This window comes from Chlorocebus sabaeus, chromosome 11 (genome assembly GCF_047675955.1).
Source record: "Chlorocebus sabaeus isolate Y175 chromosome 11, mChlSab1.0.hap1, whole genome shotgun sequence".
Lineage (NCBI taxonomy): Eukaryota > Metazoa > Chordata > Mammalia > Primates > Cercopithecidae > Chlorocebus > Chlorocebus sabaeus.
Genome location: NC_132914.1, coordinates 93,753,613 through 93,774,260, shown reverse-complemented (window position 1 = coordinate 93,774,260; position 20,648 = coordinate 93,753,613).

Below are 20,648 nucleotides of genomic sequence, written 5' to 3'. Positions count from 1 at the left end.
GGTACATGAGAAATTTCTGTACCTTCTGCTTAATTTTGCTGTGAACTTAAAATTGCTCTGAAAAATAAAGTCTATTAAAACAACAACAACAGGGTGGGTGTGGTGGCTTATGACTGTAATCCCAACACTTTGGGAGGCCGAGGTGGTGGATCACCTGAGGTCAGGAGTTTGAGACCAGCCTGACCAACATGGTGAAATCCCATCTCTACTAAAAAGACAAAAATTAGCTGGGCATGGTGGCAGGCACCTGTAATCCCAGCTACTCAAGAGGCTGAAGCAGGAGAATTGCTTGAAGCCAGGAGGTGGAGGTTGCAGTGAGCTGTGATCGCGTCATTGCACTCCAGACTGGGCAACAGAGCAAGACTCTGTCTCAAAAATAAAATAAAATAAAACAACAACAACAAACAAAAAACCTTCTCAGCACTTGTTGTATTGAACCATTTATGCACCACACCAGATTGCTCAGTAGTATCTGATCCCCATCTCCAACTCAGTCACTTGACAAGTTTCCACAATCATCATGATAGAAGGAAGAATTCCTGTGTAGGGCATGGCCTGACAAAGAGGGACCTTTGTATATGCACATTGTCTGGGATCCCTGGAGGCTCTGCCTTCACCAGAAGCTTCCAGGAGTGGTTAGAAATCACAGAAGGGCAAGAGAAGCAGACTTTAATGAAAGACCAGAGACAGAGAGAACCCAACAGATAAATTATTGTTTTTCCTATCCATGGACTGTTCTGAGATGTGCTGGATTTCTATAACCTCTCTGGACACCAAACTATCAACTGTGTTTTGTCGTGAAGTTGTGTCTCCAGTAAAACAATATACCATTTTTTATTTGCTCTCCTTCCTTTGTGGACTGACTTTCTTTTTCTCTTCTCTCTTAGTGCCCTCGGATTGTACCTCTCTCCAGAATGATGGATACAAAACTTCTATTTTCTTTTTTTTTTTTTGAGATGGAGTTTTGCTTTTGTTGCCCAGGCTGGAATGCAATGGCGCGGTCTTGGCTCACAGCAACCTCCGCCTCCCAGGTTCAAGTGATTCTCTTGCCTCAGCCTCCCAAGTAGCTGGGATTACAGGCATGTGCTACCACACCCTGCTAATTTTGTATTTTTATTAGAGACAGGATTTCTCCATGTTGGCCAAGCTGGTCTTGAACTCCCAACTTCAGGTGATCCACCCACCTCAGCCTCCCAAAGTACGGGGATTACAGGCGTGAGCCACCACACCCAGCTGTAACTTCTATTTTCTAGGAAATGTGAACCACTTTCAAATGCCAAACCCTATGCTAGGTATTAGGGAAAAGACATCATGTTCTAGTGTTACAAATACTTTTAAAAATATTTTATTTGTTTGCTTTAATGCATTCATATGTTCAAAAAAGCAAAGTCTTGAAAGGATAAACAGTGAAAACCTCCTGTATTAGTCCTTTCTCACACTGCTATAAGGACATACCTGAAATTTGGTAATTTATAAAGAAAAGGGGTTTAATTGACTCACAGGTTTGCATGGCTGGGGAAGCCTCAGGAAACTTACAATCATGGTGGAAGGTGAAGGGGAAACAAGGGGTGTCTTACATGATGGCAGGAGAGAGAGAGAGAGCGCAAAGGAAGTCACACTTTTAAACCATCAGATCTTGTGAGAACTCACCATCATGAAAACAGCAAGGGGGAAATCATCCCCATGTTCCAATCACCTCCCACCAGGTCCCTCCCTCAACATGCAAGGATTATAATTTGAGATGAGATTTGGGTGGGGACATAGAACCAAACCATATTACCTCCCTTCCACCGGAGTCCTCCTGACACTCTATGACTCCTGCCTCCTGTTCCCCTCCCAAAAATAGAGCTGGGAAATTCTCATATCAATACATAAAATACTTTCACAATATATTTGGCTGCATAATATTCCAATGTGCAAATGTACCATAATTTATTTACTCATTTTATTATTGATAAAACTTTAGGTTGTTTTACTCTGATTCCATTACAAATAATACAGACATGAATAACATAATATGTAAGCTGATTTTCACATAATGCCTGCATGTGTATAAGATACAGTTCTAGTCTGGCCTCAGTGGTTCATACCTGCAATTCCAGTACTTTGGGTGGCTGAGGAAGGAGGATTGCTTGAGCCCAGGAGTTTGAGAATGGCCCAGACAACCCAGCAAAACCTTGTCTCTACAAAAAGTAAAAATAAAAAAATAAAAGGCTGGGTGCGGTGGCTTACACCTATAATCCCAGCACTTTGGGAGGCCGAGGCGGGTGGATCATCTGAGATCAGGAGTTTGAGGCAAGCCTGGCCAACATGGTGAAACCCTGTCTCTACTAAAAATACAAAAATTAGCTGGGCGTGGTGGTGAGCACCTGTAATCCCAGCTACTTGGGAGGCTGAGGCAGGAGAATCGCTTGAATCCGGGAGGCGGAGACAGTGAGCTGAGATCATGCCACGGCACTCCAGCCTGGGTGACAAGAGTGAAACTCTGTCTCGAGAAACAAACAAACAAAAAACAAAAAAATAGTGTACGTGTGGTTTCAGCTACTCAGGAGGCTGAGATGGGAGCACTGCTTGAATTTGGGAGGTCAAGTTTGCAGTAAGCTATGATCATGCTGCTGTACTCCAGCCTGGGGGACAGAGCAAAACTCTGTCTCAAAAAAAAAAAAAAAAAAAAAAAATCTAGAAGTGACACTGTTGGGTCAAAGAACATGTAGATTCACAGAAGAGCATCTATTATTACATATCTTCAACAGTACAGCATGTTAACAAAGTTTTCGCTTTTTGTCTAGTTTGTTGGTAAAAAATGGTATCTCAGCATATATTTAAATTGTACTTATTATGAGTGAAGTTAAATACAATTTCGGATGTTTGTAAGCCATTTGTTTTTCCTTTTTTGAGAGCTGCTTGTTTTTTGAAGAAATCTTCACCAAGAGAACAATCATTGGAGCCTCTGTTTCTAAAACCTTATGCACCATGACTCAAAGAAAAATAAACTGAGGATTTTAACACAATTCTCACTATCACTGCTTGAGATATGGCAATTTCTGTCATCTCCAAGTGGCAAAGTCTCGTTCCCACACTCAATGAGTTCACAGTCTGGCAATAAAGACAATGGAGAGAAGAGAGTAAATCAGGTTAAAGAGTACCCAGCTGTCCCAATTATAATGCCCAAAGAGGCATGACATACTTGGATGATGAGGGCTCATACTGGTACCCAAATACTCCATCTGATGGCCAGGAGCACTGCAGTTGGCAGCTCTAAGCAGTATCAGGGCTAACAGGGAGATGGAAGGTAGTACACTTGTTCTAAGAACTCTCCAGGGTGAGGGTTGACTCTAGCCAGAAGTAGGCAGGGCTGGCGCAGGCAGGGACTAAGACATTATAAGCTTTAGAGTAAAGCTATTTCAAACTATTATAGGAATACAGAGAATAGGAAGGGCTTAAATATCCCTAGGAGGCAGGATGGAAGTGAGTTCTAGGAAGGTCTCACACTGAGATGGCTTTTGAACTGGGCCTTGAAGGATAAGACGGAATAACGAGGCAGAGAGGTGGAGACAGCTCCATATGCAAAGGGAATAAAACAAGCAAAGGCGTGGAGGTCAGAGATCTTTTTCCTCTGAATGATGACGAATCCAGGGTGGCCAGAGAGCAGGGAGGGCACATGTATGTGTATACACAGGCAAGGGGTATGAAAAATGGGCTGAATGAGAGATGACGTCACCTTTTAACTAAAAGACAGCTTTTAACTAAAGATTTTTCTTTTTAACTAAAAGCTTTTTCTTTGCGGTTCTCAATTGAACTTAAATTTTCTTATAAATGTTATTTGGCATACATGAAAATCCCTGGCATAAACATGGCTTAGGATAATGTATAAACAATCTATCTTAGGGAAAATAGAGGAAGAAGCCCACCGGATCAGAAAGAGTTGGCCCCTATTAGTCACGAGCCCTGTTGTTCCTCTCAAATCAAAAATAAATCTTAGGACCAGGGGCGGTAGCACATCTGCAATCCCAGCCCTTTGGGAGGCCAAGGTGGCAGGACTGCTTGACCCTAGGAGTTCAAGATCAGCTCCTGACAACATAGCTGTCTCTACTAAAAAAAGAAGTTAGCTGGGCACGGTGGTGACTCATGCCTGTAGTCCCAGCTAAGCCAGAGGTGAAGTGGGAGGATTGCTTGAGCCCAGGAGGATGAGGCTGCAGTGAGGCAAGATCGTATCACTGTACTGCAGCCTGGATGACAGAGCGAGACCTGTCTCAAATTAAATAAATAAATAAATAAATCCTAGGACATATTGGTTAACGGGTATGTTTATAAGGACAGAGCAACACAGCATCGGGGGTGGAATGAAGCAAAAACTTCTTAAAAAATGGACATGTAGACCAGGCACAGTGGCTCATGCCTGTAATCCCAGCACTTTGGGAGGCCGAGGCTGGTGCATCACCTGAAGTCAGGACCAGCTTGGCCAACACGGTGAAACCCAGTCTCTACTAAAAATACAAAAAATTAGCCAGGCGTGGTGGCAGGCACCTGTAATCCCAGCTACTCAGGAGGCTGAGGCAGGACAATCACTTGAACCCAAGAGGCAAAGGTTGCAGTGAACTGAGATTATGCCATTGCACTCCAGCCTGGGCAGCAAGAGTGAAACTCTGTCTCAAAAAAAAGAAAAATAAAGAAAAGAGAAAAAAGAAAAATGGACATGTGTACCCCTTTTATATTTATGATAATTAGAACTATTGGAATAAAAAACTATAAAAGCATAGATGCAAAGAGAGGTCAGTGAATGAAATTAGCTACATTACAGAACACTAATGATACCTACTATCTAAAAGCCCAGTAGATTTTACTAATGAATACTCCAGAGCTGTAACCATTTTAAAAAATCTGCTTGGCTTTAACAAGAAAAATACATGATAATTATTTTTTCAAGGAGACATTGCCAAGGTTTATCCATGCCAAAACGCTGATGGAAATTTTAATGTGAAATGAACCACAGAAAAGAGATGATAATGAGAGAGGTTTACAAAGGCCCTGTCATCTGCAGACACTGGCATTCTCTATTTTTCTTTCAGCTCCTCCTCAAACTGTTCTCCCTTAATCCTTGATGTTTATATTATCCACCCCCATAAAATCCAACACTTGACAGACTCTAGGGATTAAAAACAAGAGCTAAACGCTCAAATTCGTACATATAAGATAAAACTAGTGACAGAGGTTCAAAAGACCTCACTGGTATCTCATAGCATCAGTCAGCCTTGCCTTGTGGATCCAAGCAAGGGCCATGTCTGGTCAATTCTTTTGTTAAGGACTACTGTCAACATCTTATAGACTTACCTATGACTTGCTTAAGGACTCAGGACAAATCAAACCAAGAACTTTCCAATAGAGTAGTAGGGAAGATAGGGGCTGAATGCAGTGAGGTGGAGTTTCCAAGGGCTAGTTGAGAAGTGGTTACACAGGATAGGATAAGGTTTTGTACTCACAGTCCATCACAGATACTCTGAGTGCTTACTCCACTGCCATTCCCCTTCTTTCCTGCTAATGGAGCCCCGGTTTTGTTCAGGAAAACATTCCCAGCCCATGGGATGAGTGATGATTGATCTAAGCCAATCATGGTGTACTTGAGACTTTGCCAGTACTGGTAGAAGACTGGGCACATGGCCCAGACTTAACCAGTGCATTGTCAGGAGAAGTCAATTGAGGGCATGTGGAAAAAATTTATTCCATGATTAAAAAAAAAAAAAATTGGCTAGGGAAGTGGAAGCCTTTGGCCTCCCTTCCCTCAATCCAGCTTGAATGCCCTTGTATGAAGGGATCTCAAGGCAAGAGCTTCACAAAGACAGACATTGCTGACTTACTGAGGAGGCATGGTGAACTCTGCCTTCCCGATAACATTGTTGAATTACCAAACTAGCCTTGAGACCGGCCTCTTGTTGAGTGAACAACAAATATTATTAGGCTCTTAGGCCACTATTTGTTGGTATTTCTGTTTCTTGTAGCTGAAAGAACATCCTATATGTGTAGAAACCAAAGCAATAGCCAGGGATGTAGTGGCAAGGTGAAGTCCAAAGGGCCAGGTAGAACAGTAAGTAGGAAAAGAGGACCAGGAGCATCTCAGAATGCAGTATGGGGAACAGGCTGGGAAAATGTTGAGGACGTGCTGGGAGCATGTCTGCTGAGTTCCTGGAGGCCTTCCTCCATGTGCTTCTGGCTGTGTGAAACAGATGATACTGACATTTTAAAGAGTCACTGTGGCGCCAGCCATGGTGGCTCACGCCTGTAATCCCAGCACTTTGTGGGGGCCAAGGTGGCCTGATCACTTGAGGCCAACAGTCTGCCTAGGCAACATAGCGAAACTCCATCTCTACTGAAAATACAAAAATTAGCTGAGCCTGGTGGCACACACCTGTAATCCTAGCTACTTGGGAGGCTGAGGCAGGAGAATTGCTTGCACCCGGGAGGCACAGGTTGCAGCGAGCTGAGATAGAGCCAGTGCACTCCAACCTAAGTGATAGAGCAAGACTCCATCTCAAAAAAAGGAAAAAAAAAAAAAAAAAAACTACCTTCCTTAGCCTTTTGCCCTACCATCTTGCCACACACAGACATCTCCAGATTTTAGTTCTTTAAGGACAGTTCTATGCCATAACTTTTTGTCTCACATAGTTCTTAGAACATCTTATATGCAATTTTTTTTTTTTTTTTTTTTTTTTTAGATGGAGTTTCTGTCGCCCAGGCTGGACTACAGTGGCGCCATCTCGGCTCACTGCAACCTCCGTCTCCTTGGTTCAAGCAATTCTGCTGCCTCAGCCTCCCAACTAGCTGGGACTACAGGTGCCCGCCACCATGCCCGGCTAATTTTTGTAATTTTAGTAGAAATGGGGTTTCACCATGCTGGCCAGGATGGTCTTGATCTCTTGACCTCATGATCTGCCTGCCTTGGCCTCCCAAAGTGCTGGGATCACAGTCATGAGTTACCACGCCTGGCTGCAATAATTTTTAATAACCCTTTATTCATAGACATTGATATTTTCTTTTTTGTCCTTTACCTTGTACCTTATATATTTTAGTCAACTAGTCATGACTAGCATGTTTGTATAATCTTGTAACTTTATGATGATATTTATGGTTATAAAAATGACCAGTGCTATACTTTTTAATAAATTAACAAATTTGAGCAACTATATTACTTTGAATTTAAGTCTCTATTTGTTATAATTTTGTTTAAGCAGCAGAATCTTATTCCGTTGCCCAGGCTAGAGTGCAGTGGCATGAACACAGCTCACTGCAGCCTCGCCCTCCTGGGCTCAAGATATCCTCCCACGTAGCACCACAGGTGCACACCACCACACTTGGCCAATTTTTAAATTTTTTGTAGAGACGGGGTCTCACCATGTTGTCTAGGATGGTCTCGAACTCCTGGCCTCAAGCAATCTTCCCACTTCAGCTTCCCAAAGTGCTGGTATTTCAGGAATAAGCCATCATGCCCAGGCTATAATTATTTTTAAAGCAGTAATTTGTAACTAGCTCCACCTTTATAATTTCACAACCAGATTTTTAAATTGCTAAAACAGAACCAACTTCCTAGTTCATAGCATTATCATTTTACGTGGAGACAATTAATCCTAATTGTCACCCTTGTATTCTTGGCATGTTCTTCATTCCACGACTTTGCTCTTATCATTCTCTCTATCCATCTCTCTATCAAGAATGCTCTCTTGTCTTCCCTTAACTGATTCTTAAACATTCTTCAAAGTCCAAGTCTCACATGTCACGTGAGTCTCTTCCTGACCACTGTAATCCACTGTGGTTTCCCTTTCTTTCAAGTCTCTACTGCACTTATGATCTGCGTCACTCATTATGCATCTTTGGCCTTGTGCTGTTACACTGTTAGTCTTCTTTTAAGTGTGTGTGTAACCGAAATGCTTCCAAGACCTCCGCCCTTCTCTTTAGTGTTTAATAAAATAAATAAAGCCAGTTGGGCGTGGTGGCTCATGCCTGTAATCCCAACATTTTTGGAGGCCAAGGGGGGCAAATCACTTGAGGTCAGGAGTTCAAGACCAGCCTGGGCAATATGGTGAAACCCCGTCTCTACTAAAAATATAAAAATTAGCTGGGCGTGGTGGCACATGCCTGTAATCCCAGCTACTCAGGAGGCTGAGGCAGGAGAATTACTTGAGTCCGGGAAGTGGAGGTTGCAGTGAGCCCAGATCGCACCACTGCACTCCAGCCCGGGCAACAAGAGCAAGACTCCATCTCAAAAAATAAATAAATAAAATAAATAAATGAAGCTACTGCACATAGCTTGGTTCTCCTAAGGGAACACTTGAATTTACTGACACTTACTCCAAACCTCTACTCCCAGCTTAATTATTGATCCTCTTTCACCATCTTGCCTCCTACACTTGCTATCCTCTCATTTTTTTTTGAGACAGAGTCTCACTCTTGTTGCCCAGGCTGGAGTGCAATGGCGCAACCTTGGTTCACCACAACCTCTGCCTCCTGGGTTTAAGTGATTCTCCTGCCTCAGCCTCCCGAGTAGTTGGGATTACAGGCATGCGCCACCACACCCAGCTAATTTCGTATTTTTAGTAGAGATGGGGTTTCACTCAGGCTGGTCACTAACTCCCGACCTCAGGTGATCACCAGCCTTGGCCTCCCAAAGTGCTAGGATTGTAGGCGTGAGCCACAGTACCTGGGTTTTTTTTGTTTTTGTTTTTGTTTTTGTTTTTTTTTTTTAGATGAAGTCTTGCTCTGTTGCCTAGCCTGGAGTGCAGTGGCACAATCTTACCTCACTACAACCTTCGCCTCCCGGGTTCAAGCAATTCTCCTGCTTCAGCCTCCCAAGTAGCTGGGATTACAGGCACCTGCCACCACGCCCAGCTAATTTATGTATTATTTTTAGTAGAGACGGGGTTTCACCATGTTGGCCAGGCTGGTCTTGAACTCCTGACCTCAAGTGATTCGCCCCCCTCTAGGCCTCCCAAAGTTCTGGGATTACAGGTGTGAGCCACCGTGCCCGGCCACTTACCTCAATTCCCCAGATGCCTGAAAGGGTGAGGCAGTGTACCTATGGAGGTCACTCCTACTTTTGGAACCTGACAAGATCTAAATGAAACCTGAAAACCTGAGTGGCGTCATCCTGGGAGATACACAGTGTGATGGACTGAAACACATTGTGTTAATTATTAAGGCATTATTACTAATAATAATTATATTAATATGTTAATAACTAATTAATGATTGTGTATATTGTTTGATGTAAGTGATCCATGGGTGAAAACCAGGGAGTGGCCTGTGGTGTTATGATATATATTCCACGGTTCCTGGCTCAGAATTCCCACAGCCCTTGTTATAGTCTTTTTTTTTTTTTTTTTTTTTTTTTTTGAGATGGAGTTTCGCTCTTGTTGCCTAAACTGAAGTGCAGTGGCACGATCTCGGCTCATTACAACTGTTACCAGACTAAACTGAGGGCCGGGCTGCTATTTTTCATGGCCCAATAATGAGATGCAGATGAACTGGGGAGGAAGAGAGTTTTTATTTCTGTAACTGGTTACAGGGAGAAGGCCTGGAAATTATCGCCAGACCAACTTCAAATTACAAAGTTTTCCAGAGCTTATATGCTTTCTAAGCTATATTCATCTGAAGACTTAAATGATGAACTTCTTTTAATCCGTAACTAGGGTCTGAGTCCTGAAGACCTTCTTCTGGAGCCTCAGTAAGTTTACTTAATCTAAATGGGTCTAGGTTTTGGGGTGATGACCCTTATCTCTCTTCTTTCTTTGAGACGGAGTTTTGCTCTTGTTGCCTGGGCTGGAGTGCAGTGGCGCAACCTCTGCTCACTACAACCTCCACCTCCTGGATTCAAGCGATTCTCCTGCCTCAGCCTCCCAAGTAGCTGGGATTACAGGCATGCACCACCATGCCCGGCTAATTTTTTTTTTTTTTTTTTCTGAGATGGAGTCTTGCTCTGTCGCCCAGACTGGAATGCAGTGGCGCAATCTTGGCTCACTGCAACCCCCGCCTCCTGGGTTCAAGCAATTCTCCTGCCTCAGTCTCCCGAGTAGCTGGAATTAGAGGCACGTGCCACCAAGCCCAGCTAATTTTTGTGTTCTTAGTAGAGACGGGGTTTCACCATGTTGGCCAGGATGGTCTGGATCTCCTGACCTCGTGATCTGCCCGCCTCGGCCTCCCAAAGTGTTGGGATTACAGGCATGAGCCACTGTGCCCAGCCGGTTGCCCTTATCTTGTATCCTGCTAAATCATAAAGGTTTGGGGAGTTCCTTTTGACCCCAATAAACTTGTTTGTGGAGGCCTGGGGAGTTTCTTCAGACCCCCAATAAAACTTGTTTAATCCTAAAAGAGTTCTGTTAAGAATTGTTTCATTATTTTGTCATGCTTCAAGGCCCAGAAAAGCTAGCCAAAACTCTTGGTGGGCTTTTGTTACATTTCAGCCTTTGTATAAGGATACTGCCTCTTTCAGCTTTTAATATGGAACGTAACTACTTAGTCAGTCCTGAAACAGTTGTTACAGAGGCCTGCATCTGTGAGACCAGGCCTGCCACACAACCTCCGCCTCCTGTGTTCAAGCGATTCTCCTGCCTCAGCCTCCCAAGTAGTTGAGACTACAGACATGTGCCACCATACCTGGCTAATTTTGTATTTTTAGTAGAGACAGGGTTTCACCATGTTGGCCAGGCGGATCTCAAACTCTGACCTCAGGTGAACTCTGGTCCTGGGCCTCCCAAAGTGCTGGGATTACAGGCACACGCCTCACGCCTCGGAGCCTGGCCATTACAATCTTTTGATGTAATGAGGGGTGTGTTAGGCCTCAGGGACAGGCCTCTGACCTCCTGCCTCCTTCTCCCCTGCCTCAAGGCAGGACTCTAATTCTTCCTGCCCCACCCCCACCTTTCTGACTGTGGGTCTTAGGACTCTTCCCAGAGAGGATCCTGCCCATACCCTGGGGAAAGGAATGTTGACGTCATAAAGGTTCCATAAAAACCCAAAAGGAGGGCCTGACATGGTTGCTCATGCCTGTAATCCCAGCACTCTGGTAGGCCAAGGTGGATGGATCACCTGAGGTCAGGAGTTCGAGAGCAGCCTGGCCAACGTGGTGAAACGGCATCTCCACTAAAAATACAAAAAGTTAGCCAGGCATGGTGGCAGGTGCCTGTAATCCCAGCTGCTCTGGAGGCTGAGGCAGGAGAATCGCTTGAACCCTGGCAAAGTTGCAGTGAGTTGAGATTGCACCACGGCACTCCAGCCTGGACAACAAGGGTGAAACTCTGTCTCAAAAAACAAAAACAAAAGGACAGAGTTCAGTGAGCTTCCAGATAGCTGAATATGTGGAGGGTCCTGGTCAGTGGTACACTTACGGAGAGTATGGAAGTTCCATGCACCTTCTCTGTATCTCACCCCACGTGCTTCTCCATCTGTATGCTAAGTCTCTTACTCTGCAGGTAACAAATTAGTTGCCTATTCAATGTTCACTCTATTTCTCTTTCCTTCTTTTTTTTTTTTTTTTTTTTTTTTTTTTGTGAGACAGGGTCTCACTCTATTGCCCAGGCTAGAGTGCAGTGATGCCATCATAGCTCATTGCAGTCTCAAACTCTGGGATCAAGTGACCCTCTTCCCTCAGCCTTGCAAGTAGCTGGGACTACAGGTGCCTGCCACCATGCTCAGCTAAGTTTTATTTATTTATTTATTTATTTATTTATTTAGATCTCACTATATTGCCCAGGCTGTTCTTGAACTCCTGGGCTCAAGCAATCCTTCCACGTTAGCCTCCCAAAGTGCTGAGATTAAGCATGAGCCACTGCACCCAGCATCTCTTTGCTGAACTCTGATTTTATTCAGTATCCCAATCTCTTCCACATCTGCTGCTGAGAGCTCCATTCCAAATGTTCTTATTAGTTATGTTTGGCAGTGACTGGTTTAGGTATGGGCATGCGGTGCATTCCAGCCAATTACATGTAAAAGGAAATCTTTCAGGCTGCTTCTGAAAAAGGTTCCCTCCTTTCAAGAGAGATAAACAGAGAGAGAGCATCTCTTCCTCTAAAATTGTCCTGTCCAAAGGTGATACATGGAACTGCTGTAGCCTTCTCATAACTAAGGGGGCATTCCTTAAGGACAGAGAAAACAAAACATACAGTGAAAAAGGGAAAGTTGGGGGGAAAAAAACCTCATCTTTATTGTTGGCCCATCAACATATTTAATCTTGAACATTCCCACCTTTGGACTTTTTGAATATAGTATTATTTATGCCCATTCCGAGTTCAGTTTTCTGTTATTTACAGTAGAAAATATCCTAATGGACACTTTGGCTTCTCTCTCTCCGGTGACTCCCACCTGTCACCATTGCAAGGACTTCCTCTCCTTCTAACATCTGTAGCCTTCTTTGAGTCCCAGGATCTCCAAACCTATTTTTTCTCAACATCAGAGAATAACTCCAAAATTATATGAATTTACTATGGGGAACAATTCCCTTTTGTTTCCATTTCTCCAATCCAGCCTCCAGGGTCCACTCCCCACCACCTCATTACCAAAAGACCCACTTAATGAGTTTGCTTAAAGAATTCTTTTCCAGAGATTAGACGCTAAAGACCTGGAGTCATACTACCTAAGTCTGAACATCAACTCCACGTCTTGCTAGCTGTGTAAGCTTTGATAAGGCGTTTAATTTTTCTGAGGCTCATCTTCATCTGCCAAATGTCAAATAATTTTTAATTTTTTTTATAGACAGGGTCTCACTATGTTGACAAGGCTGGTCTTGAACTCCTGGACTCAAGCAATCCTGCTGCCTCAGCCTCTGAAAGTGCTGAGATTACAGGTATGAGTCAAATAATAATTGAAGAATTGGTGTGAAGCTCAAATGATGTCATCCACACAAAGACCTTATAATAGTGCCTGGCACTCGTAAGCATTCAAGATAAAAATGCTGATTGGAAGTAAAGGAAACCAGATAAAGTAGCAGAAAAGCAGCTTTCCATTCTGTGTGCTAGTAGCTCACAGAATGGAAAGCCCAGCACAACCACCAGGCTCAGGAAAGACAAGGACCAGGGCAGCCTTGGGAATCCAAATAGCAAGAAGTAATCTTTTTCAGTCTTTTTGCTTCTCTGCTTGAGATTCAAACTCCTGGAGACAAGCATCTGATTGGTCTGGCTTTGGCTGTGTGTTCAGCTCTTATCTGGCTAACAACGTATCTTGGTTCTTGGGGCACCCAGATCGTCTCCAATGGTGCTCCAAGGCAAACTAGAAAAGGTGTCACAAGAAAAAGGAATAAAGTGAATAACAAACAGCCTCACACCATTGGTTATTTTACATTTGTTATATTATATTTATAGGACAAGATTATGTATTATACATATCACATTGCATAGTATCCTTTATTTTTTATTTGTTTATTTATTTTTGAGATGGAGTCTTGCTCTGTCATCCAGGCTGGAGTACAGTGGCGCAATCTTGGCTCACTGCAACCTCCACCTCCTGGGTTCAAGCGATTCTCCTGCCTCAGGCTGGGATTACAGGCATGTGCCACCAGGCCCAGCTAATTTTTGTATTTTTGTCGAGACTATCCAAAACACTTCTGCTCTTTTACAATTTTAACAGTTGGTTTATTCTCAATCTGAAGCCAGTTTTCATACTTATGACTCCTGAAGTCATTTTTCCTTCTCCTAATGTCATCCCACTGCACTGATCAAGATCTCCTAATCTAGAAAGGAGAGAGAAGAGACCCACAAAAGAATAAAGTCAAACACTGGTTGCAAAGGCTGCTGGCTAAAAATTACTCTTTAATTTCACTTTTTTTTTTTTTTGAGATAGGGTCTCTTTCTGTCAACCAGGCCTAGGCTCAAGCAGTTTGCCCTCCTCAGCCTCCCAAGTATCTGGGACCACAGGCACACACTACTACACCTGACCTCAAGTGATCCTCTCGCCTCGACCTCCCAAAGTGTTGGGATTGCAGGTGTGAGCTACCATGCCCGGCCGGATCATTTGTATTTTCAAAACTCAGTCCAAAGGAAAACACATGTTCTTGTTTCAGGTTTTTTAAGGCCAAGAAGCCTGTCAATGATAATTATGGAGGGATATTACAAGGCTGTTATAGCCCTTGAAGGGTGGGAGAGGCAGAGTAAGGGTGAGGCTGTTAACCAAAAAATGCCAGTATTAAAGAAAAACATTAGAGGAAAGCATATATAACTGAGGACACAATTATCGGCCTGTCTTATCCATCCTTCTGTCAATTTTGCAGATTGTAGAACTACAGAATGAAGTAAAAAAGGGAAAGGAGGAATGGATAGGAAAGCATCTTAATGGTCTAACTGGGTCTTTTGTTTAATTTTCAAAAGAGAAACCCTTTTGACCTCAAGCATGGTCGAAAAGATTCCATGTTGCATTTATAGGCAAAAACCTTCGAGAAAGCATTAACTTCACTGTTTATCACTTCTTTCATTCCCACATGTTCAACCACCGATTTATGTCCATTTTTTCTTATAAACATGTTTTTCCTTCACATCCATTCCTATTGTCAGAGTCAGCCTGGAGACCAGTCATCTTGTGGCTGTACTGCCATCACAGTCGTCTCCCATGATCTTATTCTTGCTGCATTCTTTTCTGTGGAATCAGCACGAGTCAGCTTCCTCCAGTATCATTTTGGCCTCACGCCTTTCAAATCACACTCAAGCTCCTGATCCAGATGTGAGAGCAATCTGGCTGAGACATTTGCTGCCCCTTTGTTCATCAGCGCTGACTCGGCTGAGCTGACTGGGGAGGCAGATGTCCCCTTCCTTCCTCACGGCTCTCTGCACACCCCACCCCCCAACCCCCTGGAGCTGCACACATGGAGACACTGGCAAACAAACAGGAAGGGAAGCCATGATCTTGAGCGAAATTGTCTAGGGTAAGAGGATAGCTGGGAGCTGGGACTAAGAACTAGGAAACTCTAACGTTAAAGTGGTGAGGGCTGAGCCTGAAAGGAAGCAGAAAAATAGATGTTAGGAGGAGGGTAGGAGGAAAATCAGAAAAATGCGGTGTTTTGGAAGCCAAGGGAAAAGAGGTCTCAAACAGTAAAGAGGCATAAGCAAAATGCTGCCTATATACACAATGCAATATTATTTTTTCTTGTTTTGTTTTGTTTTTGAGACAGAGTTTTGCTCTTGTCGCCCAGGCTGGAGTGCAGTGGCGCAATCTCGGTTCACTGCAACCTCCACCTCCCGGGTTCAAGTGATTTCTCCTGCCTCAGCCTCCAGAGTAGCTGGGATTACAGGCCCCCACCACCATGCCCCGCTAATTATTGTATTTGTAGCAGAGACAGGGTTTCGCCATATTAGTAGGATGGTCTGGAACTACTCACCTCAGGTGATTCATCTGCCTCGGCCTCCCAAAGTGCGGGGATACAGGCGTAAGCCACCACACCTGGTCACAATACAATATTATTTAGCCTTAAAAAGGAAGGACATTCTGACACATGCTACAGCATGAGACGAGCTTGAAGAAATTATGCTAAGTGAAATAAGTCAGTCACAAAAGTGACAAATACTCTATGGTTCCACTTATATAAAGTACCTAGAGTAGGCCAGGTGCAGTGTCTCATGCCTGTAATCCCAGCACTTTGGGAGGCTGAGGTGGGTGCATCACCTGAGGTCAGGAGTTCGAGACCAGCCTGGTCAACATGGTGAAACCCCGTCTCTACTGAAAATACAAAAATTAGCCTGGCGTGGTGGTGAGCACCTGTAATCCCAGTTACTCGGGAGACTGAGGCAGGAGAATCGCTTGAACCCAGGAGGCGGAAGTTTCAGTGAGCCGAGATGGTCCATTGTACTCCAGCCTGGGCAATAAGAGCAAAACTCCGTCTCAAAAATAAAAAAATAAGGTACCTAGAGTAGTCTAACTCATGGAGACAGAAAGCAGAGGGTGGTTGCCAGAGGCTGTGAGAGGGTGGTAAACAGGCGTTATTGTGCAATGGGTATAGAGTTTCAGTCTTGCACGATGAAAAGAGCTCTGTGAGCCAGGCACTGTGGTTCCCTAATCCCAGCACTTTGGGAGGGAAAGGTGAAAGGATTGCTTGAGCTCAGGAGTTCGAGATCAACCTGGGCAATAGAGCAAGACCTCATCTCTACTAAATCCCGCACTCCCCATAAAAAAATCCCCAAAACTGGCCAGGCATGGGGGCATGTGCCTGTAGTCCCAGCTACTTGGGAGGCTGCAGCAGAAGGATCGCTTGATCCCAGGAGATCAAGGCTGCAGTGAATTATAATCATGCCACTGCATTCCAACCTGGGGGGCAAAGTAACACCCTTTCTAAAAAAAAAAAAGAAAGGAAGGAAGGAAGGAAGGGAGGGAGGGAGGGAGGGAGGGAGGGAGGGAAGGAGGGGGAGAGAGAGAGAGAAAGAAAGAAAGAAAGAGTTTTATGGATGGTGGTGATCACACAGCAATGTGAAGGCACTTAATGTCATTAAACTGTACTCTTAAAAGTAGTTTTACCACAATTTTTAGAAAAAGTAAAGAGAAGTCAACAGATTCAGATGCTGCTGAAAGGTCAGGGATAGGGAGGCCTGAAAATAACCCTTGTGTTTAGCATCATAGAGATTGTCGGTGACAACTGTGAGCAGGATCCTGCCTACATTCTGGATGACTTCAATCAATATTCACATGTAAACATTTATGTATATTTTCTGGCTCATAACTGGCTTTCAGTAAAAGTAGGTCATGACAGATTTAGGCTGTCTGTGGTCCACGGCTAACCTCTTCCTCCTGTCGCTGCCTTCACTTGATGCATTTCATTCTCCCTGGCATACTTCTGGCTCCTATGCACATTTCACTATTTTCTCCATAAAGCTGAGCAGGTCTTAAATGTCCTGTTTTCCCTAGTAGGGTGCTGATACCTACTTTCTGCCAACCCACCTCTCTCTGTTGCTTCCAAACAGGCACTAAATACTTCCCCCCTCCAAGGCCGTTTCCTAGATTAATTCTATTTGGCTTCAAAAATTCTTACCATTATCTTCATCTCCTTTATCCTAATAATTTTTTTCTCATAAGGATCTTTTTTTTTTTTCTTTTGAGACGGAGTCTTATTCTGTCACCCAGGCTGGAGTACAATGACACAATCTCGGCTCACTGCAACCTCCGCCTCCCAGGTTCAAGAGATTCTCCTGTCTTAGCCTCCTGAGTAGCTGGGATTACCGGCACCCGCCACCATGCCCAACTAATCATTTTTTGTATTTTTAGTAGAGATAAGTTTTCACCATATTGGCCAGGCTGGTCTCGAACTCCTGACCTCAGGTGATCCACCCTCCTCGGCCTCCCAAAGTGCTGGGATTACAGGCATGAGCCACCGTGCCCAGTCAGAAAGATCTTAAAATAGCATTTATCACTGATTCAGTAATTACTTAAGGAATTTAGCATTCCATAAACATGAATAAAGCCACTACTGCATACCAGGTATTGTGATAGCTGCTAGAGATACAGTCCTTGCCCTCAAACAGCTCATAGTCCAGTAGGGAAAAATGTATCTTCTGTACTGTCTACACAGACATTTTTGTCCTGAGGTTAAATTTAAAAATACAAAAGGCAAAGAAAATGTATCTCTCTAGAGAAAGATTTACAACTCTTTTGGGAGACAATATAGCATTACAGTTTCAGTAGGAACTCCTTTTCCTTGCTGATAACTTTAGTATAAACTGGTCAGGCATGGTGGCTCATGCCTGTAATCCCACAACTTTGGGAGGCTGAGGCAGACAGATCACCTAAGGTCAGGAGTTGAAGACCAGCCTGGCCAGCATGGCAAACCCTGTCTCTACTAAAAATACAATAATTAGCCGGGTGTGATGGCGGACCCCTATAATCCCAGTTACTAGGGAGGCTGAGGTAAGAGAATTGCTTGAACCCAGGAGGCAGATGTTGCAGTGAGCTGAGATCGTGCCATTACACTCCAGCCTGGGTGACAAGAGCAAAACTCCATCTAAAAAAATAAATAAATAAAAATAAATTTAGTATAAACTTACTACTCTGGCCATGTTATATGTCTACAGCATAACTTTTACAACAGAGCTTTTCAGTACTAGTTTCATCAGCTCCCATAGACATAGTCTATGTTCCAGTAAAACTAAATTATGTTCCTATTTCTAAAATGCAACTGATGATTATAAGGCCCACCATGAATTAATGAACATTTCAAAGAAAAAATGACACAACCATAGTACATTCAGATGGTGGTTATAAGACATGTACCAATTACACAAATTTGAAAATGTTAAAATGGAAGAGGGGAGCAGAAGGGTAAAGTGTGTATCTTCAGTTAAAATATATATAGCGTTTGTTGCTCTCAGAAAATGCTTTGCATTTCCTGGGCTCCAAACATTTGTGTGTGCTTTTCCTTCCATTTGGAACATCTCTCCTCTCCCTACCTCTACATACAACCTACCCAGTTTCTAAGGATTTCTTCCTCTCATCAAACCTGTCCTGATCCTACTAACCAAATGTAATCTTTTGTTTGTTGGTTGGTTCATCCGACAAACAGGTACTGAATGCCTACTATATGTCAGGCACTGTTCCAGGCATCAAGGATAAAATGGTAGACAAGACAGACATAGTGTCCTGTCTTCATGGAGTCTCTTACACGGGGAGACATAAAAAGCAAGTGGATCAACAAATAAATGAAATAATTGTAAATTGTAATGAATGCTACGATGAAAGAAACAAGGTGCTGAGACAGAGAACTATACAGGGGCGTGTCAGCTGTGGCAGATGGTCAGGAAAGACCTCTACAGGGAAGTAAAGTAAGCTGAGAGCTAAAGGGAGAGGAGGAGTTATATGTGCGTGTATGGAGAGAGGCACATCCTAAGCACAGGGAACAACATGTGCAAAAGCCATGAGGTGGGGTTGCGTTTGATGTGTTTGAGAAATCGGGCTTTTCATTCCTTGGAACCTCCAGAGTATTTCATATCTTCCTTGGAGGTTGATATTCGTTTGCCTTGATCATAATCCTTGTTATTTTCTTTTCTTTTCTTTTCTTTTTTTTTCTTTTTTTTTTTTTTTTTTGAGACAGAGTCTCACTCTGTTCCCCAGGCTGGAGTGCAGTGGCACCATCTCGGCTCACTGTGAACTCCACCTCCCGGATTCAAGCGATTCTCCTGCCTCAGCCTCCTGAGTAGCTGGGACTACAGGTGCTCCCCACCACGCCCAGCTAATTTTTGTATTTTTAGTAGAGACAGGGGTTTCACCATGTTGGTCAGGCTGGTTTTGAACTCCTTACCTCATGATCCGCCCACCTCGGCCTCCTAAAGTGCTGGAATTACAGGCATGAGCCACCATGCCCGGTCATAATCCTTGTTACCTTCTTATCACTGTTTCCATACCTTACTAATTCATAAGTTCTTGAGGGCAATCATTAAGTCTAATTCACCTATGTTTTCCTTATAGCACCTATGATAGTACTTTGCACAAAACAAATGTTCAGCAACTATTTTTTGAATTCTATAATACTGTAAATTGGGACCATATTTACTTAGCCAGTTATAGAACATTTTATTGAGCTACATTTTAACAGTATACTTTAAGTTTTTACCAAAGGTTGCTGTCATAGCCATATTAGATTCATTAAAATATTTTCTGTAAAATGTTACTGAAAACCTTGTTGAATACCTTATTCACTATGTCCTATATGAGTTCTTTTCAGAATTCAGTACTAGCAAAAATTTCACTTCTGAACTGGTTTGCTTTTTCTCCCTTCTGAACCCAAGATTCGTATAATGGATTGTGCTTCTCCTTGCTGTTCTGGTGCTAGGAAACTCAAAGTCAATTGAACTATTTAATTTGAACAATTTAAGCCACATGTTTATCCATATGATTATAATGGTTGTGTTTTTCTTTTTCCCGGATCCTGACTTTTCTTCTTATAATGACTAATAAAACAGTTTGCCAGGCTCTGTGCCAAGTGATTTACATGAGTTATCTCATCTAATCTTCACAACAATCTTGGGTTCTATAGATGAAAAAAGCTGAGGCTTAGAGTACTTACCAAACAGTTAGTAAATATTGGAGCCTGGATTGAACCCAGGCAGTCTGGCTTCCCCACTATGCTGTATTTTAATATCTTATCATGTGGAGTATTATCTCTTAAAACAATTTCAAGAAAGAGGAGGAGAAATATATGTATGTATGCTTATCGGTACATAAGTATATTTATATAAAATGATTTGAATTGAATTAAAAACAAATTACAGTAGGTGTTGATGACCTATCTCACACGTTATATTTGGTGTTTTTGTTTGTTTTGAGTCTTGCTCTGTTGCCCAGGCTGGAATGCAGTGGTGTGATCTCGGCTTATTGCAACCTCCACCTCCCAGATTCAAGTGATTCTCCTGCCTCGGTCTCCCAAGTAGCTGGGACCACAGGCACATGCCACCACGCCCAGCTAATTTTGTGTGTGTGTATTTTTAGTAGAGATGGGGTTTCACCATGTTGGCCAGGCTGGTCTCGAACTCCTGGCCTCAAGTCACACATTATATTTCGTAGTCATTATGAAACCTACAGAGTCCACTACCCTTTGATTATTTGATGTAAATGAGTAGGACATAAATGATAGAGTATTTTTATGTATTTTTTTTAATTAAAAGAAAATTTCTGCTGGGCGCAGTGGCTCACGCCTGTAATCC